The sequence below is a fragment of the Ranitomeya imitator genome, chromosome 9 (assembly GCF_032444005.1).
Source record: "Ranitomeya imitator isolate aRanImi1 chromosome 9, aRanImi1.pri, whole genome shotgun sequence".
NCBI lineage: Eukaryota > Metazoa > Chordata > Amphibia > Anura > Dendrobatidae > Ranitomeya > Ranitomeya imitator.
In genome coordinates this window covers 66,872,219-66,899,885 of record NC_091290.1, presented here as the reverse complement: position 1 = coordinate 66,899,885, position 27,667 = coordinate 66,872,219, and the positions used below count along the sequence as shown (strand labels likewise).

General features: G+C 44.4%; 1 protein-coding gene across 1 annotated transcript in view; it reads right to left on the bottom strand.

Annotated features, from left to right (window-relative positions):
* Nucleotides 1-27,667, bottom strand: part of BBOX1 (gamma-butyrobetaine hydroxylase 1) — a 458,160-nt gene that overhangs the window by 165,350 nt on the left and 265,143 nt on the right. The gene's annotated exons all lie outside the window — the stretch shown is intronic.

Below are 27,667 nucleotides of genomic sequence, written 5' to 3'. Positions count from 1 at the left end.
AAAAAAATCATGGAGACAAGTCAATTTTTGAATCATGGATCAAACTTACCCATATAAGTCTATGGGTCTGCGAAAATCACAGAAAGCACATGGATGATGTACGTGAAAGCCCCTGATGAAGCCCTGGTAAAAAAGGAAACGCTAACCAAACACTGATGAAAATCTGATCCAAGATACAGGCTGTTTTTTGCGTATGTGGAAAATCATTGACATCTGGATTAGTTCTGGGGTAAAGGACACACAGGACAGAAATGCTGCAGATTTTCTGTGCACAATTAAGTTTCACAGTGGAGCACAGAAGTGAGCAAGTGGACGAGTTTTTAACACGTTCTGTGGAAATTTTCTATAGCATTTTCCTTACTGAATTCAATAGGGAAGAAGAAATTCACAGCCAAATCCTAGTATTGCAGAATATTCTTAGGATTAACTTTGGATCTGTGGTAAAATCTGCTGGTGGGGATATAAGTTAAAATTAAGACTATATTCAGACTTCATTTTAGACATTCCATTTGTCTGTTCCATTTGGAGAAAAAGACAAACAGGATTAGGATATGTGTACACAACGTCTTCTTTTGGCGGGTTCCACCTGGAATCCATCTGAAAATCGTCACAAAACAGATGCAAAAATGAACATGAATGCATAGCAATGTTAATATGACATTTCTGTGCACATGTTCAAGTTGTTTGCTACTTCTTTTAACCATTTCAAGATACAGAGACACTGATGATGTGCAAGTTCTCCCACTTAAAAAGACAAGAGAGGCATGTAATTGACATCATAGGTAGACCGCAACTATGGGAGTCAAAATGAGAAAACAAATCCAGAAAATCACCTTGTCTGATTTGGCAAGATTTATGTTGGTGGAAAATAAGTATTTGGTCACCTAAAAACATGCAAGTTTTCTGGCTCTCACAGACCTGTAACTTCATCTTTAAGAGGCTCATCTGTCCTCCACTCATTACCTGTAGTAATGGCACCTGTTTGAACTTATTATCAGTATAAAAGACACCTGTCCACAACCTCAAACAGTCACACTCCAAACTCCACCATGGTGAAGACCAAAGAGCTGTCGAAGGGCTCCAGAAACAAAATTTCAGGCCTGCACCAGGCTGGGAAGACTAAATCTGCAATAGGCAAGCAACTTGAAATCAACTGTGGGAGCAATAATAAGAATATGGAAGATATACAAGACCACTGATAATCTCCCTTGATCTGCAGCTCCACACAAGATCTCACCACGTGGGGTCAAAATATCACAAGAACGGTGAGCAAAAATCCCAGAACCACATGGGGGGAGCTAGTGAATGACCATCATAGAGCTGGGACCACCGTAACAAAGGCTACCATCAGTAACACACTACGCCTGGGACTCAGATCCTGCAGTGCCAGATGTGTCCCCCTGCTTAAGCCAGTACATGTTCTGACCTATCTGAAGTTTGCTAGAGAGAATTTGGATTATCCAGAAGAGTATTGGGAGAATGTATTATGGTCTGATGAAACCAAAGTAGAACTGTTTGGTAGAAACAAAATTTGTCGTGTTTGGAGGAGACAGAATGCTGATTTGCATCCAAAGAACTCCATACCTACCGTGCAGCATGGGGGTGGCAACATCATGTTTTGGGGCTGTTTTTCTGCAAAGAGTGAATGAGGCAATGTATCGTGAGATTTTGAGTGCAAACCTCCTTCCATCAGCAAGGGCATTGAAGATGAAATGTGGATGGGTCTTTCAGCATGATAATAATCCCAAGCACACCACCCAAGCAAAGAAGGAGTGGCTTCGTAAGAAGCATATGAAGGTCCTGGAGTGACCTAGCCAGTCTCCAGATCTCAACCCCATAGAAAACTTTTCGAGGGAGTTTAAAGTCCATGTTGCCCAGTGACAGGCCCAAAACATCACTGCTCTAGAGGAGATCTGCATGGAGGAATGGGCCTACATACCACCAACAGTGTGTGCCAACATTGTGAAGTCTTACAGGAAATGTTTGGCCTCTGTCATTGCCAAAAAAGGATGTATAACAAAATATTGAGATTAACTTTTGTTAATGACCAAATACTTACAGCTCTGGCAAAAAAGTAAGACACCACTGCAAAATGTTCAATTTGTCTGATTTTTCTCTTTATAGGTATATTTTTTATGTCTGTCAAAAGTTAAATAGTAGACATCACCGCCGAATTCACTGGATCTAGGTACTTTGAACGCAGTGTGCTCATTGAAGCTTAGCCTCCGGATCTCGGGTGCTCCTCTGAGAAAACATTGAAATACTGTCCATAAAACAAAGAAGAGATGGGCAGCACTCACCGATCCTTAAAATAGTTTGTCCTTTATTCAATTACGGTATAAAATCTTCATGGCTCGGGGGTGTGAAGACAGGAGTGTGCAGGTACTGACAGTCAGTTGGTGAGTGCTGCCCATCTCTTCTTTGTTTTATGGACAGTATTTCAAGGTATATTTTTGAGTAAAATGTAAATTGTTCTTTTAGCCTATAAACTTCGGACAACATGTGTCCGAATTTCCAAGCAATAAATTTTGTTTTGTTTTTTTTTCTGAAAAGGAGAAATGGTCAAAAAAAAAAAACAGTGCTTTCAGACCTCAAATAATGTACAGAAAACAAGTTCATAATCTTTTAGAACCAACAATACTAATGTTTTAACTCAGGAATAGTTCAGAAATCAATATTTTGTGGAATAACCATGAATTTTAATCACAGCTTTCATACATCTTGGCATGCTTTCCACCAGTCTTTCACACTGCTTCTGGCACCAAAATTTAAGCAGTTCTTCTTTGTTTGATGGCTTGTGATTATCCATCATCCTCTTGATTACATTCCAGAGGTTTTCAATGGGGTTCAGGTCTGGAGATTGGGCTGCCTATGAAAGGGTTTTGATGTGGTCGTCTCTTCATTTTTGCTGTATGTGCATGCATGTCTCTGTATGTACAGTTAGGTCCATATATATTTGGACAGAGACAACATTTTTCTAATTTTGGTTATAGACATTACCACAACGAATTTTAAACAAAATAATTCAGATGCAGTTGAAGTTCAGACTTTCAGCTTTCATTTGAGGGTATCCACATTAAAATTGGATGAAGGGTTTAGGAGTTTCAGCTCCTTAACATGTGCCACCCTGTTTTTAAAGGGGCCAAAAGTAATTGGACAATTGACTCCAAGGCTATTTCATGGACAGGTGTGGGCAATCCCTTCGTTATGTCATTCTCAATTAAGCAGATAAAAGGCCTTTAGTTGATTTGAGGTGTGGTGCTTGCATTTGGAAGGTTTTGCTGTGAAGTAAACATGCGGTCAAAGGAGCTCTCCATGCATGTGAAACAAGCCATCCTTAAGGCTGCAAAAACAGAAAAAAACCCATCCGAGAAATTGCTGCAATATTAGGAGTGGCAAAATCTACAGTTTGGTACATCCTGGGAAAGAAAGAAAGCACTGGTGAACTCATCAATGCAAAAAGACCTGGGCGCCCACGGAAGACAACAGTGGTGGATGATCGCAGAATAATCTCCATGGTGAAGAGAAACCCTTTCACAACAGCCAACCAAGTGACCAACACTCTCCAGGAGGTCGGCGTATCAATATCCAAATCAACCATAAAGAGAAGACTGCATGAAGGTAAATACAGAGGGTTCACTGCACGGTGCAAGCCACTCATAAGCATCAAGAATAAAAAGGCTAGACTGGACTTTGCTAAAAAACATCTAAAAAAGCCAGCACAGTTCTGGAAGAACATTCTTTGGACAGATGAAACCAAGATCAACCTCTACCAGAATGATGGAAAGAGAAAAGTATGGTGAAGGCGTGATACAGCTCATGATCCAAAGCATACCACATCATCTGTAAACCACGGCGTAGGCAGTGTGATGGCTTGGGCATGCATGGCTGCCAGTGGCTCTGGGTCACTAGTGTTTATTGATGATGTGACACAGGACAGAAGCAGCCAAATGAATTCTGATGTATTCAGAGACATACTGTGTGCTCAGATCCAGCCAAATGCAGCCAAACTGATTTGTCGTCGTTTCATACTACAGATGGACAATGACCCAAAACATAAAGTCAAAGCAACCCAGGAGTTTATTAAAGCAAAGAAGTGGAATATTCTTGAATGGCCAAGTCAGTCATCTGATCTCAACCGAATTGAGCATGCATTTCACTTGTTAAAAACTAAACTTCAGACAGAAAGGCCCACAAACAAACAGCAACTGAAAACCACCGCAGTGAAGGCCTGGCCGAGCATCAAAAAGGCGGAAACACAGTGTCTGGTGATGTCCATGAGTTCAAGACTTCAGGCAGTCATTGCCAAAAAAGGGTTTTCAACCAAGTACTAGAAATGAACATTTTATTTAAAATTATTGAATCTGTCCAATTATTTTGTTAGGGGTCGAGTTCCCGCTTCTGCACTGGGGGAATCTCGAGCCACTTCCGCTGCGGTCTCCCATTCTTGTCCAGCCGCAGTGGAGCCTGCTCAGCAAGGACGTCGGTCCCAGCGTCTTGCTCATTCTCACTCTGTTCAGAGAGTTAGTGCTGCTTCTCCAGTCTCTGCCATTAAAGTCAGTACTGGTCAGCAGCGAGCGGACTTCTCTGGGACTAAGTCCTTGTCTGCATGTACTGAGCATGCCCAGCGAAAGGTCTCCCGTTGGAGATCGAGGGTCATGTGCTCAGGCTCTGCAGCACATTCCATTGGTCCTCTTGGCAGGTCCTAGAAGGGCAAAAGTGCTGTGGCCACTTCCTGTGCTGCTCCTATATAAACTGCGCATGACCGCACGGCCATGCGCTAGTATTGTCTAACAATCGTTGATGTGTGTATGTTGTGAGTGCAAGTCGTCCTTTGAAACCCCTTCCCTATTGAATGTCTGTTCGCGGAAGGTGTATGGCTGCTACCTAGCGCCCGACTTAGCCTACAGCACTAGACACACATCTCAGCGTCCTGTAGCTGTGCCTGCCAGTACGGCGCCGTGCGCCTGCCTTGCGCTTTCCATACCCGAGTCTGGGTGGTTAGTGGCGTCCGTTAGTGCGGCATCGCTCGCACTCTTGTGCACTTATACTTCTTAAAGTTCTCTACACACCCAGTTGCGGTGTTACGCCAGCAAGGGTCTAATCGGGCTCCAATCCCTTCTGGGGTTAAGTCCGCTGACCACTTGCTCGCGCACTAGTGCGGTACTGCGGTCCTGTGGATTAACAGGATCGCTTTCTTCACGCTGGGTGAGGTTTAACCCACGCGTGTATCCTTTAGTGTACCGCCATATTGTCCGTCTTGCTAGCTGCAGGGTCTTTTACCTGCACGGTGGACCTCGGACTGCGAACGCACCTAGTTTCGTACCATCTATACATGGTGCGTTCCGCCAGTCCTTAACATAATACTAGCGCCAAGGTCTGGCTAGTATGGCGGACATTCAGCAATCTTTGCGGTATATCCAGCAGTTGGAGGGTAGGTTGAAGGTTCTCGAGAACTCAACCTCAGCTGTGGATGTTACCGCAGTTGCTGTAAAGGCTGCTGGCGTGGCGGCAGCAACCTTGTCCACTGCCACCCCTGTTCCGACATTATCCCGCCTCCCGTTGCCAGAAAAATTTTCTGGAGATTGCAAAACTTGTAGGGGATTCGTGAGTCAGTGCTCTATCCACCTCGAGCTCCTGGCTGCACGTTTTCCTACAGAGCGGGCTAAGGTGGGATTTATTGTCTCGCTGTTGTCGGACAGGGCGTTGGAGTGGGCTACGCCGCTGTGGGAGCGTGATGATCATGTGGTGCAGAGTGCTCCGTTGTTTCTGGGCACGCTGAAAAAGGTCTTTCTAGGACCTCAACTCACCCATGATACAGCGCTCCAACTACTGGCATTAACTCAGGGTGAGTCCTTGGTCAGCCATTTTTCCGTCCGATTCCGTACGTTAGCTTCCGAGCTGGAGTGGTCGGATAAAGCCCTTATCCCCATATTCTGGAGGGGCCTGGCTGACCATGTTAAGGACGCTCTGGCCACTAGGGAGATTCCTGCCACACTGGAGGAGTTAATATCTATTTCTACTCGTATAGACCTCCGTTTTAACGAGTGGAGGTTGGAGCGAGCCCAGTGTAGGCAGAGGTTTCGGCTGGCTCCTACCTTCGCCAAACCTTTGAAATCTCCAGTCCAGACATCTGAGTCACATGAGACCTTGGAGGTGACACGAGCGGGATCCAAGTCTCAGTCCGCTCGTGCACATAAGGTTCGTCATGTTCGCCAGCAGTCAGGACGTCTTGCCTCCAAGAGTCCTCAGCGGTCGGGGAAACGTCAGCGTCTAGTGGCAGTTGGAGGAGGTACACTAGACACGGCGACGTTTGCCTCAAAGTTGTCCTTCAAGGGGACAATTACCATAGGCCCATCCACTCTCACGGTCGAGCTATGCTTGGACTCTGGGGCAGAGGGTAACTTTATGTCCTCCGCCTTTGCCCAGCGTCACGCAATACCCTTGGTGATGCTCGCCCAGCCAGTGACCGTTCGAGTGGTAAATGGGTCAACACTACCTTCACAGATTACCCACCAAACCATTCCTTTCACCCTATCTGTGTCTCCATCACATCAGGAGATAATCTCCCTATTAGTCATTCCTGAGGGAATTGATGAGGTCCTGTTGGGGATGCCATGGCTTCGCTACCATTCTCCTCATATTGAGTGGTCCTCTGGGAGAATTTTGGGATGGAGTAAATCCTGTGAGGGTAGATGTCAGAGGGAGTGCGTTCAGGTTGCTTCTACACAGGTACCCGCAGATCTTTCCTCTCTCCCCAAGCACTATTGGTCCCATGCAGACGTGTTCTCCAAAAGAGCTGCGGAGACCCTTCCGCCTCACCGCCCCTATGACTGTCCTATTGACCTCTTGCCTGGTGCTGAGCCTCCCCGGGGTCGAGTCTACCCGTTATCTCTCCCGGAGACGGAGGCAATGTCCCAGTATATTCAGGAGAATCTGGCAAGAGGATTCATTAGGAAGTCAGTGTCACCGGCAGGGGCTGGGTTCTTCTTCGTACAGAAGAAGACTGGAGACTTACGTCCATGCATAGACTACAGGGGTCTTAACGCAATTACCGTTAAGAACAAGTACCCATTACCCCTGATATCTGAGCTCTTTGATAGGCTACGGGGAGCAAAGGTATTTACAAAGTTAGATCTGCGGGGTGCTTACAACCTGATTCGCATCCGTGAGGGGGATGAATGGAAGACGGCTTTTAACACCAGGGATGGGCACTATGAATATCTAGTGATGCCCTTTGGGCTCTGTAATGCCCCAGCCGTTTTCCAAGACTTTGTGAACGACATCTTTCGGGATATGCTCACCACCTCGGTCGTAGTCTATCTGGATGACATTCTCATCTACTCTCCAGATATAGACTCCCATCGGAGAGATGTTCGCAAAGTCTTCGACCTCTTACGGGCAAACTCCCTCTACGCTAAGTTGGAGAAGTGTGTGTTTGAGCAGGAGTCCTTGCCTTTCCTTGGATATATCATTTCTGCCCAGGGTTTGGCTATGGATCCTGCCAAGCTACAGGCTGTAATGGACTGGCAGGAACCCCATTCTCTTAAAGCGGTGCAGCGCTTTATGGGGTTCATTAATTATTATCGCCAGTTCATTCCACACTTCTCAACTTTGGTAGCTCCCTTGGTCGCCCTCACCAAGAAGGGAGCAAATCCCAAGTTGTGGTCAGAGGAGGTCTCCAAGGCCTTTCTCTCGATTAAGTCACACTTCGCTAGCGCTCCCATCCTACATCGCCCCGATGTAGATAAACCATTCATCTTGGAGGTGGATGCCTCATCCGTTGGTGCTGGAGCAGTCCTTTTCCAAAAGGATGCTCAAGGTCGGAAGCATCCTTGCTTCTTCTTCTCCAAGACCTTCACACCAGCGGAGAGGAATTATTCCATCGGGGACAGGGAGTTGCTAGCTATGAAGTTGGCTTTTTCAGAGTGGAGACACCTCTTGGAGGGAGCTCGCTTTCCCTTCCAAGTCTTCACTGACCACAAGAACTTGGTGTATATACAGACGGCCCAGCGGCTGAATTCTCGCCAGGCTAGATGGTCCCTGTTCTTCTCCCGGTTCCATTTTACTCTCCATTTTCTCTCCGGGGAGAAGAACGTTCGTGCCGACGCTCTCTCCCGCTCCGTAGTGTCATCTGAGGAGGAGGAGGAGGAGCCTCGGCTTATTGTCCCTTCTGAGAGCCTGAGAACTGTAGCTCCGGTTTCGCTAGAGTCTGTGCCCCCGGGCAAGACTTTCGTGCCAGCTAACTTGCGACCGGAGGTTCTCTCTTGGGCTCACTCCTCCAGAGTGGGGGGGCATTTTGGGACAAAGAGGACATCAGAGCTTTTGGCGAGAACATACTGGTGGCCGCATATGGCCCGAGATGTCAGGGACTACATTCAGGCGTGCGTTTCTTGCGCCCAGAATCGGTCTCCTCGGCAACGGCCTGCTGGGTTGCTTTACCCTCTACCGGTGGCAGACAGGCCCTGGGAGATGGTCGGAATGGACTTTGTGGTGGGTCTACCCAAGTCGCGTGGCTGCTCCATTATTTGGGTTGTCACTGACCATTTCTCTAAGATGGTGCATTTGGTGCCGCTTCCTCGGTTACCCTCAGCACGGGCCTTGGCGGTGTTGTTCGTTAAACACGTTTTCCGTTTGCATGGTATGCCTGATAAAATTGTCAGCGATCGGGGTCCCCAGTTCGCATCTCGGTTTTGGAGAGAGCTCTGCCGTTTACTCAGCATAGAGTTAAACCTCTCCTCTGCTTACCATCCCGAGACGAATGGGTTGGTGGAGAGAACCAACCAGACTCTGGTGACATATTTGCGACATTTCGTCTCTGCTAGGCAGGATGACTGGGCATCTTTGCTACCTTGGGCGGAATTTGCCCTGAACAACGCCGTAGCCGATTCCACTGGTCAAACTCCTTTTCTCCTTAATTACGGCCAGCATCCGCGTGTCCCTGTGCCCATGCCCGTGTCCTCCACCGATTCTAGGGTGGCAGACTGGGCGGTGGAGGCACGTGACATCTGGGACCGCACACAGGATGCTATCCGGGCCTCCAAGGAGAGAATGAGGGTTTCGGCTGATACACACCGGCGCCCCGCTCCGGTCTTTGCTCCCGGCGACTTAGTGTGGCTCTCCGCCCGTAACATCAGGCTGCGAGTTGAGTCCACTAAGTTTGCTCCTCGCTACATTGGCCCGTTTAAAGTTCTGGAACAGGTCAACCCTGTGGTTTACCGTTTGGCCATTCCTCCACGCCTTGGTATCACCGATACCTTTCACGTTTCCCTCTTAAAGCCCGTTCGCTTGTCTCGGTTTTCTGAGTCATCTGCTGGGACATCGGGTTCATCCACGGATGAATTTGAGGTGAATGCTATTGTGGGAAGCAAGGTGGTACGTGGCAAAAAATTTTATTTGGTGGATTGGAAGGGTCATGGTCCAGAGGATAGAACCTGGGAGCCTGTGGAGCACATTCGGGCTCCGCAGCTCATTGCTGCCTTTGAACGTAGCGAGGCCCAAGGAGGGGGGGGCCCTAGGAGGGGGGGTAATGTTAGGGGTCGAGTTCCCGCTTCTGCACTGGGGGAATCTCGAGCCACTTCCGCTGCGGTCTCCCATTCTTGTCCAGCCGCAGTGGAGCCTGCTCAGCAAGGACGTCGGTCCCAGCGTCTTGCTCATTCTCACTCTGTTCAGAGAGTTAGTGCTGCTTCTCCAGTCTCTGCCATTAAAGTCAGTACTGGTCAGCAGCGAGCGGACTTCTCTGGGACTAAGTCCTTGTCTGCATGTACTGAGCATGCCCAGCGAAAGGTCTCCCGTTGGAGATCGAGGGTCATGTGCTCAGGCTCTGCAGCACATTCCATTGGTCCTCTTGGCAGGTCCTAGAAGGGCAAAAGTGCTGTGGCCACTTCCTGTGCTGCTCCTATATAAACTGCGCATGACCGCACGGCCATGCGCTAGTATTGTCTAACAATCGTTGATGTGTGTATGTTGTGAGTGCAAGTCGTCCTTTGAAACCCCTTCCCTATTGAATGTCTGTTCGCGGAAGGTGTATGGCTGCTACCTAGCGCCCGACTTAGCCTACAGCACTAGACACACATCTCAGCGTCCTGTAGCTGTGCCTGCCAGTACGGCGCCGTGCGCCTGCCTTGCGCTTTCCATACCCGAGTCTGGGTGGTTAGTGGCGTCCGTTAGTGCGGCATCGCTCGCACTCTTGTGCACTTATACTTCTTAAAGTTCTCTACACACCCAGTTGCGGTGTTACGCCAGCAAGGGTCTAATCGGGCTCCAATCCCTTCTGGGGTTAAGTCCGCTGACCACTTGCTCGCGCACTAGTGCGGTACTGCGGTCCTGTGGATTAACAGGATCGCTTTCTTCACGCTGGGTGAGGTTTAACCCACGCGTGTATCCTTTAGTGTACCGCCATATTGTCCGTCTTGCTAGCTGCAGGGTCTTTTACCTGCACGGTGGACCTCGGACTGCGAACGCACCTAGTTTCGTACCATCTATACATGGTGCGTTCCGCCAGTCCTTAACATATTTTTGGTCCCTTTAAAAACAGAGTGGCACATGTTAAGGAGCTGAAACTCCTAAACCCTTCATCCAATTTTAATGTGGATACCCTCAAATGAAAGCTGAAAGTCTGAACTTCAACTGCATCTGAATTGCTTTGTTTAAAATTCATTGTGGTAATATCTATAACCAAAATTAGAAAAATGTTGTCTCTGTCCAAATATATATGGACCTAACTGTATGTGCCTGGCCTGCATGTCTCTGAATAAGCATGCATGTTTCTGAATACGTATGCATGTCTTTGTATGTATGTGAATGCATGGCTTTGTATGTATGTGCATGCATGTCTCTGTATGTATGTGCCTGGGTATGCATGTCTATGAATAAGCATGCATGTCTCTGTATGTTTGTGAATGCATGGCTCTGCACGTATGTTCCTGGTCATGCATGTCTCTGAATAAGCATACATGTCACTGTATGTATGTGCATGCAAGTCTCTGTATGTTTGTGCCTGGACATGCATGTCTCTGAATAAGCATGCATGTCTCTGTTTGTATGTGCATGCATGTATCTGTGTGTATGTCCCTGGGCATGCATGTCTCTGAATAAGCAGGCATGTCTCTGTATGTATGTGCATGCATGTCTCTGTATGTATATGATTGGACATGCATGTCTCTGTCTCTGTGCATGCATGTCTTTGTATTTATGTGAATGCATGTCTTTAACAAACATGTTTTTTGTTGGTACAGGTTCATTGACGATATTCTGTTGCTTTGGACGGGGACCATTAATGAATGTCATGCCTTCATTAAAGAGCTTAACAATAATACTTGGAATATCGTCTTGACAAATACTCTAACAACAACCTCGGTTGAATTTTTGGTTCTTTTAATACAGATTCATGGTACCCATTTTACCACCACACTATTTTGAAAGCCTACTGCGACTAATGCCCTGTTGTACTTTTCGAGTTTTCACCCCTTTCATCTTAAGAGGGGGATATCTAAGGGACAGTTTTTGCGGCTCAGAAGAAACTGCAGAACGATTGATGAATTTAAGATACAAGCCAGAGATCTTACAGACCGCTTCGTTCAGAGGGGTTATCCACGCAGGATTGTGTCTAAGGCCTTTCAGTTTGCAAAGGATTGTGACCGGGGGAGCCTGTTCAATAAGCTATATAGAGAGGAGAATAGACTGCTAAGTGTCATTACAACATACAACAATCAATGGCTCTATATTCAGAAAATTTTGACTAAAAACTGGGGTATTTTGCTGAGTGAACCCAAGTTAACTTCCTATATCTCCTCCACTCCAAGTCTTGTTGAGAGAAGAGCTAGAAATTTAAAGGATGGGCTCACACACAGTCATTTTAAAAGGCCCACACAGAGACTGAATCGTGGTGCCAGGCTAAGGGGTACTTATTCTTGTGGGAACTGTAATATTTGCCCCTTTACAGTGGCACAGGAGGGCATTTCGCTTGGTATTTTTCCCTCAAGAATTGACTCTGTTGGTTATTTCAATTGTCGTTCCAGAAACTTGGCGTATGTGTAGGATGCTAGCAGTAATACGGGATGCAGTGATGGGACTCAGCAAGGGTTAACAGGTTTATCTATAGGGGAATACTCCACGCAGGGAGGTAAAGAGTTAAGGAGCATTAAAGGAAACAGTATTAAAGGCACAGTACAATACAATGGTTCAAATATTAGCAAATGCATAAGGAAGTCAATACTGCAACTCCTGCTGCGATCTCAATGGTGCCGGCAATGGCCGATGCAGTGTCTTCATTAATGGGGTCAAGACAACAATACCCCCATCTTCCGGTGACAGTGGTCGGTCTCCGGTACCTTCCACTGCCCCTAGTCCATATGCTGTAGATGCCTCCAAGGTTATGGGCCACCGTATTGTCTGAGCCCGACATGTCTCCTGTACTAATGGGAGGCACTTGCTACCTTGGAAAAGGCTAATAACATTGTGGTTAAGCCGTCTGACAAGGGGGGCAATGTGGTGGTCCTTGATAGGTCACAGTATCTAACTATGTGTAATAATATCCTATCAGATTTGACAACTTATGAGGCATTAAAGAAGGACCCCACATTGCCCTACCAAGCAGAATTAAAAACGTTGCTGACAGGAGCATTGGGAGACGGTCTCTTATCTAGGAGTGAGTTTGATTATATGTACCCAAAATGTCCCATATTGGCAACTTTTTATTCCCTGCCCAAGACCCATAAGGGTCTGGACCCATTGAAGGGGCGTCCAATTGTCGCAGGCATTGATGCATTGTGTCAAAATTCAAGTGTGTATCTCGACCAGATCTTACGTCCCTTTGTGTATTCTCTACCATCGTTCATTAGAGATACCTCTGACTTGCTTACTAAGTTGGATGGCATTAATCTTGACCCTAACACTATTATGGCATCTATTGACGTCGAAAACTTATATAGCAGCATACCACATAATAAAGGCTTGGAAGCTGTTGAATATTATCTTAGAGCGAGGGGTAATCATTGCCTCCGGCATAATGACTTCCTGCTGAGACTGCTCAAATATGTATTGACGCATAACTTTTTTCTTTTTGATGGGAGGGTCATCCACCAGCTCAGGGGCACAGCGATGGGGAGTCCATGTGCCCCAACTTACGCTAATTTGCTCCTGGGCTGGTGGGAGGAGACGATGGTATTCAGGGAGGATGATGATAAGTGGTGTCCCCGCATTATTTTTTGGGGACGCTTTATCGATGATATTTTGGTTATCTGGTCTGGTGATGGTGGATCCTTTAAGGAATTTGTGGCACATTTGAATGTCAATGATGTGGGCCTCAGGTTCACTCATGAAATAGGGGGTGATTGTATCTCCTTTTTGGATGTAAGGCTGTGGAAAGGTGACTTGGGTACCATCAATAGTACCATTTTTCGTAAACAAACGGCTACAAATAGTCTCCTCCGTTGGGAGAGCTACCATCCCACTAGTTTAAAGAAAGGGATCCCAAAGGGGCAGTTTTTCAGACTTCGTCGTAACTGCTCCTCACTACAGGACTTTGATTATCAGGCTGAGATTCTTAAGAGGAGATTTAGGGACAGGGGGTACCCTGAGCATGTTATAGATAAAGGGTACGAGATTGCTAGGAATTCTAATCGCTTGCAATTACTTACACCTAGATTGAAGAAAGAAGGGGATAATGTTACTCGTTTGATTGCAACCTATGATGATCAGAATTTTAAAATGATGGGTATACTTAAAAAATATTGGAATGTTTTAAGGGCAGACCCAGATATAGTAGATCATATCCCCAGTACCCCTTCGGTTACTTATAGGAGAGGCAAGTCGATACGGGACCGTGTCGTTCATAGCCATCTCCAACCCCAAAAAGTAGGTGGCACATGGCTAGACAAGAGGGGTATAGGTACTTTTAAATGTAGAGGTTGTAAAGTGTGTCAATTTGTTAATCAGTCAAATACCTTTACTAGTGTGACAACTGGACGAGTTTTCAGAAATAGGGATTTTGCTAGTTGTGTAACGGCAGGGGTAGTCTACCTGTGTACATGCAGCTGTCCGTTAAACTATGTGGGAAAGACAAAGAGGCAGCTGAAAATAAGGATAAGTGAACACATAGGGGACATTAAACATAAGAGGGATACCCCGCTGGCACGTCACATGGTAGAGAATCACAATTGTGACCTTGCATCCTTTTCTTTTCAAGTTATAGAGACCGTCCCCCAATCTGTCAGGCTGGGTGATTGGGATCGCAAGATTTTGCAGCGAGAGACAAGGTGGATCTACCTCCTAGAATCCATGTCCCCTCTGGGACTGAATGAGCAACTTAGCTTTACTAGTTTCATTTAAATAGTGTTCACATTGGTTTATAGGATAAAAACTGTTATTGGGTATAGGTCTTTTTGATGACCACCAATTTGTTCATTACCTAAGGGTGTGGACATTACTAATGGGTTTTACTTAATGGAATCTAACTTACCCTGTGTGATGGTCTTTTTTGGACACTCTCTCTGATGTATTTAGGCTGCACGTTCATTTTTTTCAAAGATAAAAACCTCCCCCCCTTTTTTTAGGGGATTGTAAGGGTACGTTCACATTAGCGTTGCGCCGCTGTTGCGTCGGCGACGCAGCGGCGACGCAGCGGCGACGCGCCCCTATGTTTAACATAGGGGACGCGTGCGTTTTTTGGGTGGCGTTTTTCGCCACGTGCGTCGTTTCCGACGCTAGCGTCGGACGCAAGAAAATGCAACAAGTTGCATTTTCTGTGCGTCCGATTTTTGTCAAAAACGACGCACGCGTCGCAAAACGCGCGCGTTTTTGCGCGCGTTTGCGCGCGTTTTAACATGCGTCGCGCGTTGCGTCGCCGACGCAGGGCGGCGCAACGCTAATGTGAACGTACCCTTACTCTTTTATGATATTGGTATTCATTGTGGTACGGATTATACAGATAAGCGTCATCATATGATCACTATTCTGGCTGGCTAGTGTGACGCTAGGTACCGCCTCCTATCTGTTTGGTTTCCCTGTGTGGATTATACAGATAAGCGTCATCACATGATCACTATTCTAGCAGGCTAGTGTGACGCTAGGTACCGCCTCCTATCTGTTTGGTTTCCCTGTGTGGATTATACAGATAAGCGTCATCACATGATCACTATTCTAGCAGGCTAGTGTGACGCTAGGTACCGCTTCCTATCTGTTTGGTTTCCCAGCGTGGAGCGCTGTGAGTTCCACTTACCGGAAATGCTCTAACGTCATTTTCTGAGCGCCATTTCCGGTTTGTTGGGCGCTCCGGCGTGGAGGTGAATAAATATCACAAATCGGCAAGACACGTGCAGCCTTTCACTGAGAGCGGTCACTCCGGGACGCAGCGCATTACAGCTTCCTCGGATTTGCTGAATGGTTACCTTGAGATGAAGCTTATTATAGCTTCCTCGGTCCATTAGAAGCCCCACTCCTTCCCCTGATGAACCCTGGTGCATTATCCTAGGGGGAAACGCGTCGGGATGGGCAGCAGTATTAGGATGAGTACATCTTTTTTGACCATCTTTTTCATATTTATTATTTGAGAGGTGCAACTGTATGACATATTGACATGTGATTTTGTTTAAATATAATATGTTGTTTGCATAGGTGTATACCCTGGCTTTTTGAGCTATTACACTGTATTAAGTAATAAGGGTATACTATAAGTGTCTTATATTATGCAAAAAACAGGTTTATTATTGCTGTATATCGCAATTACTTATCTTGTCTCTTAATTAGACACTTTGTGCACCTCTCTGATCAGAAGGGTAACTGGTTATATGACCCCTTCTTGTGGAAATTTTTCCACATTAGATCTTTCTTTGCACCTTATAAGTATTTTTTTGCACTTTATGTTTAGTTATGGTGTGGTGGTAGTTTCATTTTGTTAAGATCCTGTAGGGTCACTAGGGAGAGCCGTCGACGAGTGGGGGCGCCACATCGACTTTAGGGTGCCAACCTCCGCTGTGAGGAAGGGCGAGTGAGGGAAAGATCACGCCCCCCCACCGTTTAGTCTCTATCCTTTTATTATTTGTGTTAAGATAGAGTAAGGTGTTACTGTCTCCCGACCCGCTTGTATGGGTATTTTTACTCAATATTTATTAAAAGTTACATTTTAAAAGGGTTTTTTCAGTCTTAAGGTCATATACATTATTTATACCCTGTATATAATATTTTTTGGTTATTTTTTGAATTGATATGGCCAGTTTTTTGTCCGGACCAGTGAACGCTACACAATGGCTAAGTGATGCACAGGAGGTTTTTTCTGAAGTCCCTTCAGCCAATTTGATTACGGATAAACCGACTATCAAATCTGTCTTTTCTGATCTTTCGCTAGCCTATAAAAATAACATTAAATCCTGGTGGGAGGTGCAGTCAATAGAGCATTACATTAAACAGAATATTGTACCAAGGGGTCTTAGGATCTCACTAGTCCCTGCAATTAGATGCCAAACACCCACATTGTTAACAAAGTGGGAAAAAGAGTCTATAGCCTCCTCAATACGATTTATGAATTTGTTGCTAGAGGAGGAAAAACTCACATTGGTACACACGACCAGGAGGCTCGAGGAATTGATAGGGGAAGCCCTCAAATTTAAATCAGAGCCTGACTTTGCTAATAAAGAATCCACTTTAAAAATAACAGTGGAAAGGTATCAAAATACTCTCAAAGAGAGGAAACATAAACGGTTTATAAGAGATCTTACAGACTTTAAAGAAAAGCAGGCCTATGCATTTTTAGAGGGTAATACTGCCCCCATTGAAGATATTTCATCTTCAGATATTGACTTATCAGATACTGAGACAAGACAACAATACCATCAAGGTAGTAGTCGTGGTAGGGGGCAGTCTAACAGGAAAGGAGCGTATAGAAAATGGTCAAGAGGGGGTCAGAAGGGGAGACCAGGGCAGTACCAACAGATGGCCCCGGGAGCTGGTCCATCAAACAGCTCAGCTTCCTCTTCCTCTACGTCTTCCTCTTTTTTAGAGCGGAGAGAAATGCCCCCATACGACTTACGCACACGGTTTTCTCAAAACCAGAGAAGATAAATATAAATCCTGAGGGTGGAGGAGCTGAACGTATTATTAACCTTTCTTCCTATTCCCTGTCTTCCTCAGAAAAAATGGTATTGAGCCATGGTCTATCATTTGTTCCTACCACTAAATTTGATCCGTTTATATGGATAAAAGATCTTAATCTGTTTATAAGAAAGTTGAAGTGGAAAAAATTATTTTCCCAAAAGGACAGATTACAGTGCCAACAACTAGGTATATCAGCGGACTCATTAGAGGATGTTAGATTGTTGGCAGGATTGGCAGATGAAGGTGGACGGCGGAGTGGAGAGGGTCCATACTCTGAGCTCAAACCTAAGAGTAAAAAAGCACCTCCTATTGGTAATTATGGCAATATGGATATATTTTTGACTTTGGTCACTGATGAAATTAAGAAAATTAAACCAAGGTTTGGTACGCCAGAACCCAATTTGGAGGTACACGAATGGGAGGCACTTGCTACCTTGGAAAAGGCTAATAACATTGTGGTTAAGCCGTCTGACAAGGGGGGCAATGTGGTGGTCCTTGATAGGTCACAGTATCTAACTATGTGTAATAATATCCTATCAGATTTGACAACTTATGAGGCATTAAAGAAGGACCCCACATTGCCCTACCAAGCAGAATTAAAAACGTTGCTGACAGGAGCATTGGGAGACGGTCTCTTATCTAGGAGTGAGTTTGATTATATGTACCCAAAATGTCCCACATTGGCAACTTTTTATTCCCTGCCCAAGACCCATAAGGGTCTGGACCCATTGAAGGGGCGTCCAATTGTCGCAGGCATTGATGCATTGTGTCAAAATTCAAGTGTGTATCTCGACCAGATCTTACGTCCCTTTGTGTATTCTCTACCATCGTTCATTAGAGATACCTCTGACTTGCTTACTAAGTTGGATGGCATTAATCTTGACCCTAACACTATTATGGCATCTATTGACGTCGAAAACTTATATAGCAGCATACCACATAATAAAGGCTTGGAAGCTGTTGAATATTATCTTAGAGCGAGGGGTAATCATTGCCTCCGGCATATTGACTTCCTGCTGAGACTGCTCAAATATGTATTGACGCATAACTTTTTTCTTTTTGATGGGAGGGTCATCCACCAGCTCAGGGGCACAGCGATGGGGAGTCCATGTGCCCCAACTTACGCTAATTTGCTCCTGGGCTGGTGGGAGGAGACGATGGTATTCAGGGAGGATGATGATAAGTGGTGTCCCCGCATTATTTTTTGGGGACGCTTTATCGATGATATTTTGGTTATCTGGTCTGGTGATGGTGGATCCTTTAAGGAATTTGTGGCACATTTGAATGTCAATGATGTGGGCCTCAGGTTCACTCATGAAATAGGGGGTGATTGTATCTCCTTTTTGGATGTAAGGCTGTGGAAAGGTGACTTGGGTACCATCAATAGTACCATTTTTCGTAAACAAACGGCTACAAATAGTCTCCTCCGTTGGGAGAGCTACCATCCCACTAGTTTAAAGAAAGGGATCCCAAAGGGGCAGTTTTTCAGACTTCGTCGTAACTGCTCCTCACTACAGGACTTTGATTATCAGGCTGAGATTCTTAAGAGGAGATTTAGGGACAGGGGGTACCCTGAGCATGTTATAGATAAAGGGTACGAGATTGCTAGGAATTCTAATCGCTTGCAATTACTTACACCTAGATTGAAGAAAGAAGGGGATAATGTTACTCGTTTGATTGCAACCTATGATGATCAGAATTTTAAAATGATGGGTATACTTAAAAAATATTGGAATGTTTTAAGGGCAGACCCAGATATAGTAGATCATATCCCCAGTACCCCTTCGGTTACTTATAGGAGAGGCAAGTCGATACGGGACCGTGTCGTTCATAGCCATCTCCAACCCCAAAAAGTAGGTGGCACATGGCTAGACAAGAGGGGTATAGGTACTTTTAAATGTAGAGGTTGTAAAGTGTGTCAATTTGTTAATCAGTCAAATACCTTTACTAGTGTGACAACTGGACGAGTTTTCAGAAATAGGGATTTTGCTAGTTGTGTAACGGCAGGGGTAGTCTACCTGTGTACATGCAGCTGTCCGTTAAACTATGTGGGAAAGACAAAGAGGCAGCTGAAAATAAGGATAAGTGAACACATAGGGGACATTAAACATAAGAGGGATACCCCGCTGGCACGTCACATGGTAGAGAATCACAATTGTGACCTTGCATCCTTTTCTTTTCAAGTTATAGAGACCGTCCCCCAATCTGTCAGGCTGGGTGATTGGGATCGCAAGATTTTGCAGCGAGAGACAAGGTGGATCTACCTCCTAGAATCCATGTCCCCTCTGGGACTGAATGAGCAACTTAGCTTTACTAGTTTCATTTAAATAGTGTTCACATTGGTTTATAGGATAAAAACTGTTATTGGGTATAGGTCTTTTTGATGACCACCAATTTGTTCATTACCTAAGGGTGTGGACATTACTAATGGGTTTTACTTAATGGAATCTAACTTACCCTGTGTGATGGTCTTTTTTGGACACTCTCTCTGATGTATTTAGGCTGCACGTTCATTTTTTTCAAAGATAAAAACCTCCCCCCCTTTTTTTAGGGGATTGTTACTCTTTTATGATATTGGTATTCATTGTGGTACGGATTATACAGATAAGCGTCATCATATGATCACTATTCTGGCTGGCTAGTGTGACGCTAGGTACCGCCTCCTATCTGTTTGGTTTCCCTGTGTGGATTATACAGATAAGCGTCATCACATGATCACTATTCTAGCAGGCTAGTGTGACGCTAGGTACCGCCTCCTATCTGTTTGGTTTCCCTGTGTGGATTATACAGATAAGCGTCATCACATGATCACTATTCTAGCAGGCTAGTGTGACGCTAGGTACCGCTTCCTATCTGTTTGGTTTCCCAGCGTGGAGCGCTGTGAGTTCCACTTACCGGAAATGCTCTAACGTCATTTTCTGAGCGCCATTTCCGGTTTGTTGGGCGCTCCGGCGTGGAGGTGAATAAATATCACAAATCGGCAAGACACGTGCAGCCTTTCACTGAGAGCGGTCACTCCGGGACGCAGCGCATTACAGCTTCCTCGGATTTGCTGAATGGTTACCTTGAGATGAAGCTTATTATAGCTTCCTCGGTCCATTAGAAGCCCCACTCCTTCCCCTGATGAACCCTGGTGCATTATCCTAGGGGGAAACGCGTCGGGATGGGCAGCAGTATTAGGATGAGTACATCTTTTTTGACCATCTTTTTCATATTTATTATTTGAGAGGTGCAACTGTATGACATATTGACATGTGATTTTGTTTAAATATAATATGTTGTTTGCATAGGTGTATACCCTGGCTTTTTGAGCTATTACACTGTATTAAGTAATAAGGGTATACTATAAGTGTCTTATATTATGCAAAAAACAGGTTTATTATTGCTGTATATCGCAATTACTTATCTTGTCTCTTAATTAGACACTTTGTGCACCTCTCTGATCAGAAGGGTAACTGGTTATATGACCCCTTCTTGTGGAAATTTTTCCACATTAGATCTTTCTTTGCACCTTATAAGTATTTTTTTGCACTTTATGTTTAGTTATGGTGTGGTGGTAGTTTCATTTTGTTAAGATCCTGTAGGGTCACTAGGGAGAGCCGTCGACGAGTGGGGGCGCCACATCGACTTTAGGGTGCCAACCTCCGCTGTGAGGAAGGGCGAGTGAGGGAAAGATCACGCCCCCCCCACCGTTTAGTCTCTATCCTTTTATTATTTGTGTTAAGATAGAGTAAGGTGTTACTGTCTCCCGACCCGCTTGTATGGGTATTTTTACTCAATATTTATTAAAAGTTACATTTTAAAAGGGTTTTTTCAGTCTTAAGGTCATATACATTATTTATACCCTGTATATAATATTTTTTGGTTATTTTTTGAATTGATATGGCCAGTTTTTTGTCCGGACCAGTGAACGCTACACAATGGCTAAGTGATGCACAGGAGGTTTTTTCTGAAGTCCCTTCAGCCAATTTGATTACGGATAAACCGACTATCAAATCTGTCTTTTCTGATCTTTCGCTAGCCTATAAAAATAACATTAAATCCTGGTGGGAGGTGCAGTCAATAGAGCATTACATTAAACAGAATATTGTACCAAGGGGTCTTAGGATCTCACTAGTCCCTGCAATTAGATGCCAAACACCCACATTGTTAACAAAGTGGGAAAAAGAGTCTATAGCCTCCTCAATACGATTTATGAATTTGTTGCTAGAGGAGGAAAAACTCACATTGGTACACACGACCAGGAGGCTCGAGGAATTGATAGGGGAAGCCCTCAAATTTAAATCAGAGCCTGACTTTGCTAATAAAGAATCCACTTTAAAAATAACAGTGGAAAGGTATCAAAATACTCTCAAAGAGAGGAAACATAAACGGTTTATAAGAGATCTTACAGACTTTAAAGAAAAGCAGGCCTATGCATTTTTAGAGGGTAATACTGCCCCCATTGAAGATATTTCATCTTCAGATATTGACTTATCAGATACTGAGACAAGACAACAATACCATCAAGGTAGTAGTCGTGGTAGGGGGCAGTCTAACAGGAAAGGAGCGTATAGAAAATGGTCAAGAGGGGGTCAGAAGGGGAGACCAGGGCAGTACCAACAGATGGCCCCGGGAGCTGGTCCATCAAACAGCTCAGCTTCCTCTTCCTCTACGTCTTCCTCTTTTTTAGAGCGGAGAGAAATGCCCCCATACGACTTACGCACACGGTTTTCTCAAAACCAGAGAAGATAAATATAAATCCTGAGGGTGGAGGAGCTGAACGTATTATTAACCTTTCTTCCTATTCCCTGTCTTCCTCAGAAAAAATGGTATTGAGCCATGGTCTATCATTTGTTCCTACCACTAAATTTGATCCGTTTATATGGATAAAAGATCTTAATCTGTTTATAAGAAAGTTGAAGTGGAAAAAATTATTTTCCCAAAAGGACAGATTACAGTGCCAACAACTAGGTATATCAGCGGACTCATTAGAGGATGTTAGATTGTTGGCAGGATTGGCAGATGAAGGTGGACGGCGGAGTGGAGAGGGTCCATACTCTGAGCTCAAACCTAAGAGTAAAAAAGCACCTCCTATTGGTAATTATGGCAATATGGATATATTTTTGACTTTGGTCACTGATGAAATTAAGAAAATTAAACCAAGGTTTGGTACGCCAGAACCCAATTTGGAGGTACACGAATGGGAGGCACTTGCTACCTTGGAAAAGGCTAATAACATTGTGGTTAAGCCGTCTGACAAGGGGGGCAATGTGGTGGTCCTTGATAGGTCACAGTATCTAACTATGTGTAATAATATCCTATCAGATTTGACAACTTATGAGGCATTAAAGATGGACCCCACATTGCCCTACCAAGCAGAATTAAAAACGTTGCTGACAGGAGCATTGGGAGACGGTCTCTTATCTAGGAGTGAGTTTGATTATATGTACCCAAAATGTCCCACATTGGCAACTTTTTATTCCCTGCCCAAGACCCATAAGGGTCTGGACCCATTGAAGGGGCGTCCAATTGTCGCAGGCATTGATGCATTGTGTCAAAATTCAAGTGTGTATCTCGACCAGATCTTACGTCCCTTTGTGTATTCTCTACCATCGTTCATTAGAGATACCTCTGACTTGCTTACTAAGTTGGATGGCATTAATCTTGACCCTAACACTATTATGGCATCTATTGACGTCGAAAACTTATATAGCAGCATACCACATAATAAAGGCTTGGAAGCTGTTGAATATTATCTTAGAGCGAGGGGTAATCATTGCCTCCGGCATAATGACTTCCTGCTGAGACTGCTCAAATATGTATTGACGCATAACTTTTTTCTTTTTGATGGGAGGGTCATCCACCAGCTCAGGGGCACAGCGATGGGGAGTCCATGTGCCCCAACTTACGCTAATTTGCTCCTGGGCTGGTGGGAGGAGACGATGGTATTCAGGGAGGATGATGATAAGTGGTGTCCCCGCATTATTTTTTGGGGACGCTTTATCGATGATATTTTGGTTATCTGGTCTGGTGATGGTGGATCCTTTAAGGAATTTGTGGCACATTTGAATGTCAATGATGTGGGCCTCAGGTTCACTCATGAAATAGGGGGTGATTGTATCTCCTTTTTGGATGTAAGGCTGTGGAAAGGTGACTTGGGTACCATCAATAGTACCATTTTTCGTAAACAAACGGCTACAAATAGTCTCCTCCGTTGGGAGAGCTACCATCCCACTAGTTTAAAGAAAGGGATCCCAAAGGGGCAGTTTTTCAGACTTCGTCGTAACTGCTCCTCACTACAGGACTTTGATTATCAGGCTGAGATTCTTAAGAGGAGATTTAGGGACAGGGGGTACCCTGAGCATGTTATAGATAAAGGGTACGAGATTGCTAGGAATTCTAATCGCTTGCAATTACTTACACCTAGATTGAAGAAAGAAGGGGATAATGTTACTCGTTTGATTGCAACCTATGATGATCAGAATTTTAAAATGATGGGTATACTTAAAAAATATTGGAATGTTTTAAGGGCAGACCCAGATATAGTAGATCATATCCCCAGTACCCCTTCGGTTACTTATAGGAGAGGCAAGTCGATACGGGACTGTGTCGTTCATAGCCATCTCCAACCCCAAAAAGTAGGTGGCACATGGCTAGACAAGAGGGGTATAGGTACTTTTAAATGTAGAGGTTGTAAAGTGTGTCAATTTGTTAATCAGTCAAATACCTTTACTAGTGTGACAACTGGACGAGTTTTCAGAAATAGGGATTTTGCTAGTTGTGTAACGGCAGGGGTAGTCTACCTGTGTACATGCAGCTGTCCGTTAAACTATGTGGGAAAGACAAAGAGGCAGCTGAAAATAAGGATAAGTGAACACATAGGGGACATTAAACATAAGAGGGATACCCCGCTGGCACGTCACATGGTAGAGAATCACAATTGTGACCTTGCATCCTTTTCTTTTCAAGTTATAGAGACCGTCCCCCAATCTGTCAGGCTGGGTGATTGGGATCGCAAGATTTTGCAGCGAGAGACAAGGTGGATCTACCTCCTAGAATCCATGTCCCCTCTGGGACTGAATGAGCAACTTAGCTTTACTAGTTTCATTTAAATAGTGTTCACATTGGTTTATAGGATAAAAACTGTTATTGGGTATAGGTCTTTTTGATGACCACCAATTTGTTCATTACCTAAGGGTGTGGACATTACTAATGGGTTTTACTTAATGGAATCTAACTTACCCTGTGTGATGGTCTTTTTTGGACACTCTCTCTGATGTATTTAGGCTGCACGTTCATTTTTTTCAAAGATAAAAACCTCCCCCCCTTTTTTTAGGGGATTGTTACTCTTTTATGATATTGGTATTCATTGTGGTACGGATTATACAGATAAGCGTCATCATATGATCACTATTCTGGCTGGCTAGTGTGACGCTAGGTACCGCCTCCTATCTGTTTGGTTTCCTTGTGTGGATTATACAGATAAGCGTCATCACATGATCACTATTCTAGCAGGCTAGTGTGACGCTAGGTACCGCCTCCTATCTGTTTGGTTTCCCTGTGTGGATTATACAGATAAGCGTCATCACATGATCACTATTCTAGCAGGCTAGTGTGACGCTAGGTACCGCTTCCTATCTGTTTGGTTTCCCAGCGTGGAGCGCTGTGAGTTCCACTTACCGGAAATGCTCTAACGTCATTTTCTGAGCGCCATTTCCGGTTTGTTGGGCGCTCCGGCGTGGAGGTGAATAAATATCACAAATCGGCAAGACACGTGCAGCCTTTCACTGAGAGCGGTCACTCCGGGACGCAGCGCATTACAGCTTCCTCGGATTTGCTGAATGGTTACCTTGAGATGAAGCTTATTATAGCTTCCTCGGTCCATTAGAAGCCCCACTCCTTCCCCTGATGAACCCTGGTGCATTATCCTAGGGGGAAACGCGTCGGGATGGGCAGCAGTATTAGGATGAGTACATCTTTTTTGACCATCTTTTTCATATTTATTATTTGAGAGGTGCAACTGTATGACATATTGACATGTGATTTTGTTTAAATATAATATGTTGTTTGCATAGGTGTATACCCTGGCTTTTTGAGCTATTACACTGTATTAACTAATAAGGGTATACTATAAGTGTCTTATATTATGCAAAAAACAGGTTTATTATTGCTGTATATCGCAATTACTTATCTTGTCTCTTAATTAGACACTTTGTGCACCTCTCTGATCAGAAGGGTAACTGGTTATATGACCCCTTCTTGTGGAAATTTTTCCACATTAGATCTTTCTTTGCACCTTATAAGTATTTTTTTGCACTTTATGTTTAGTTATGGTGTGGTGGTAGTTTCATTTTGTTAAGATCCTGTAGGGTCACTAGGGAGAGCCGTCGACGAGTGGGGGCGCCACATCGACTTTAGGGTGCCAACCTCCGCTGTGAGGAAGGGCGAGTGAGGGAAAGATCACGCCCCCCCACCGTTTAGTCTCTATCCTTTTATTATTTGTGTTAAGATAGAGTAAGGTGTTACTGTCTCCCGACCCGCTTGTATGGGTATTTTTACTCAATATTTATTAAAAGTTACATTTTAAAAGGGTTTTTTCAGTCTTAAGGTCATATACATTATTTATACCCTGTATATAATATTTTTTGGTTATTTTTACTCCTGTACTACTCTCCTGACAGTCTCGGTCAAATGGGTCCAAAGTGGCTGACGGTAATATGGGTCTCGGTCTTCTACGAGTCCAGTGTGGCTCGATAGGTTTAATGACCCAGTCAGGGTGTGAAGGTCTGTACTTTCCCCGGTCACTCTTATGTGGCACGTGTGTAGTAGTCACGGACATGGAGACCGGACTCACACTGCACGTCTCTCTCCCTGGTCCCTGCTGTTGGCAGCGGGTGACGACAGGCACTGGCTTGCATGCTGCTGGTGCTCTCAGGGCAGGGCACTGCTCTCTCTGGCTGCTGCACCGCTGGCTCAGCTCCGCTCATTCTGCATGGCTCGGCTGGTTGTACACGGCTCGGCTCTGCTTTGCACTGATCCGCAGCGGTCTCTCTTTGGTGTGCTACTGTACACGCTTGGCTCTGCAGACAACGGGGCTCTTTCTATGCGATCCCTCGCTGCGTCAGTACTCCGTGCAGGGGACAAGGGAAGCAGAGTGCGCCACTCACCACTCTGCGTGCTGCTCTGCCCTAGCGCCAAACTGATCTGCTTCACGCTCTTTCTCTTTACCTTCCGGCTGCTGCGCACCCTTTACTGGCCGCTCCCTCCTGTCACCAAAAAGCCCCGTCTCTCTCGTGCTTCCCTCATGCAGCAGGGGAAGGTCCACCCCACTCAGGCTTCCCCCTGGGAACAGAGGATGCAGTCTTTCTAGTTCCGGACCCGGCATGCAGGTACCCGAGGTGCGGTCTATCTCCTTACACATGCTATCATCTGTAATTGTCCTAAGATCTATATTGGCCAAGCTACCCAAGAGTTGAGGCGTCGTGTTCAGCAACATGTTTCAAACATTACAATAGGCAAAAAGGATCTGATCAAAGGGAAGACTTTGATATCAGTAGCCCCCAATTTTTGGACCAGCAGTACAGCTCTTCGACTGGCCTTAAAATATTGGGTCTTGAGGCAGTATCTACTAATATCAGGGGTGGCAATATTACCAACTGCCTTTTACATTGTGAATCTAAGTGGATTTATAATGGATCCATATGGATTGAATGACAAACTTTTATTTACTGGTTTTTACAAACAAATTTAATATTGCATGGGTTCTTGTGATTTTGTTTTATATACATTTATTATCACCCAATTATAATTTTTTTTGTGTGTTTGGTTGCACTTTTTTTTACACTATTTTCTTTTTGAATTTATCCATCTAGGCACTTATTCTGATGGAATTTATACATTGCTGATACTTACTGACATTTTGGTTGTGGATGTTTTCGGGTTCCTATCTTCTGGTTTTTAAGCACATATTCACCTTAATATTGCTTTCTTCACTTATACGACACTTTTGTTGGTTTACATATTTTGCACATTAAATCTCTTGTCTCACTGCATTCGGGTGTGTACTTATTTGTACTGTATATTTTGTTCTTCTTATGTTTATTTCTTTTTATAGTTTTGTCTTTTTGCACAGGGGCTGTAGTCACGTATGGAGTGGTTTATGCTTTCACACAAAGTCTTTTTTCTTTAATAATTTTTTTTTCACAAGAATAGTTATTGCACTTTATTAATAGTTTGGTGTCTGATACACATTTTTACATGGATACTTATGCTTTAGATTAGTTTTTTTATATGGTGTTCGCTTTAAATTTTTTAATTGTGTTTTTTTCACAAAACACTGGCCAGTGTGTACCGTACTTAACAATGATCTTATTGATCATCGTGTGAGCACATATAAAAATCTCATTTATCACACTAATTTTTTTTATTTATAATTATTTGTATATTATCAGGCTCTGGTTTTACTTATTTACTTGATTTTGGTTATGATGATTTGGTTGTCTTATAATTTTTTATTATAATTTCCTTTATTTCTGTATATTATGATATTGTATTTTAAAGAGAACCTGTCATCAGATGCGATATGCTAATGACA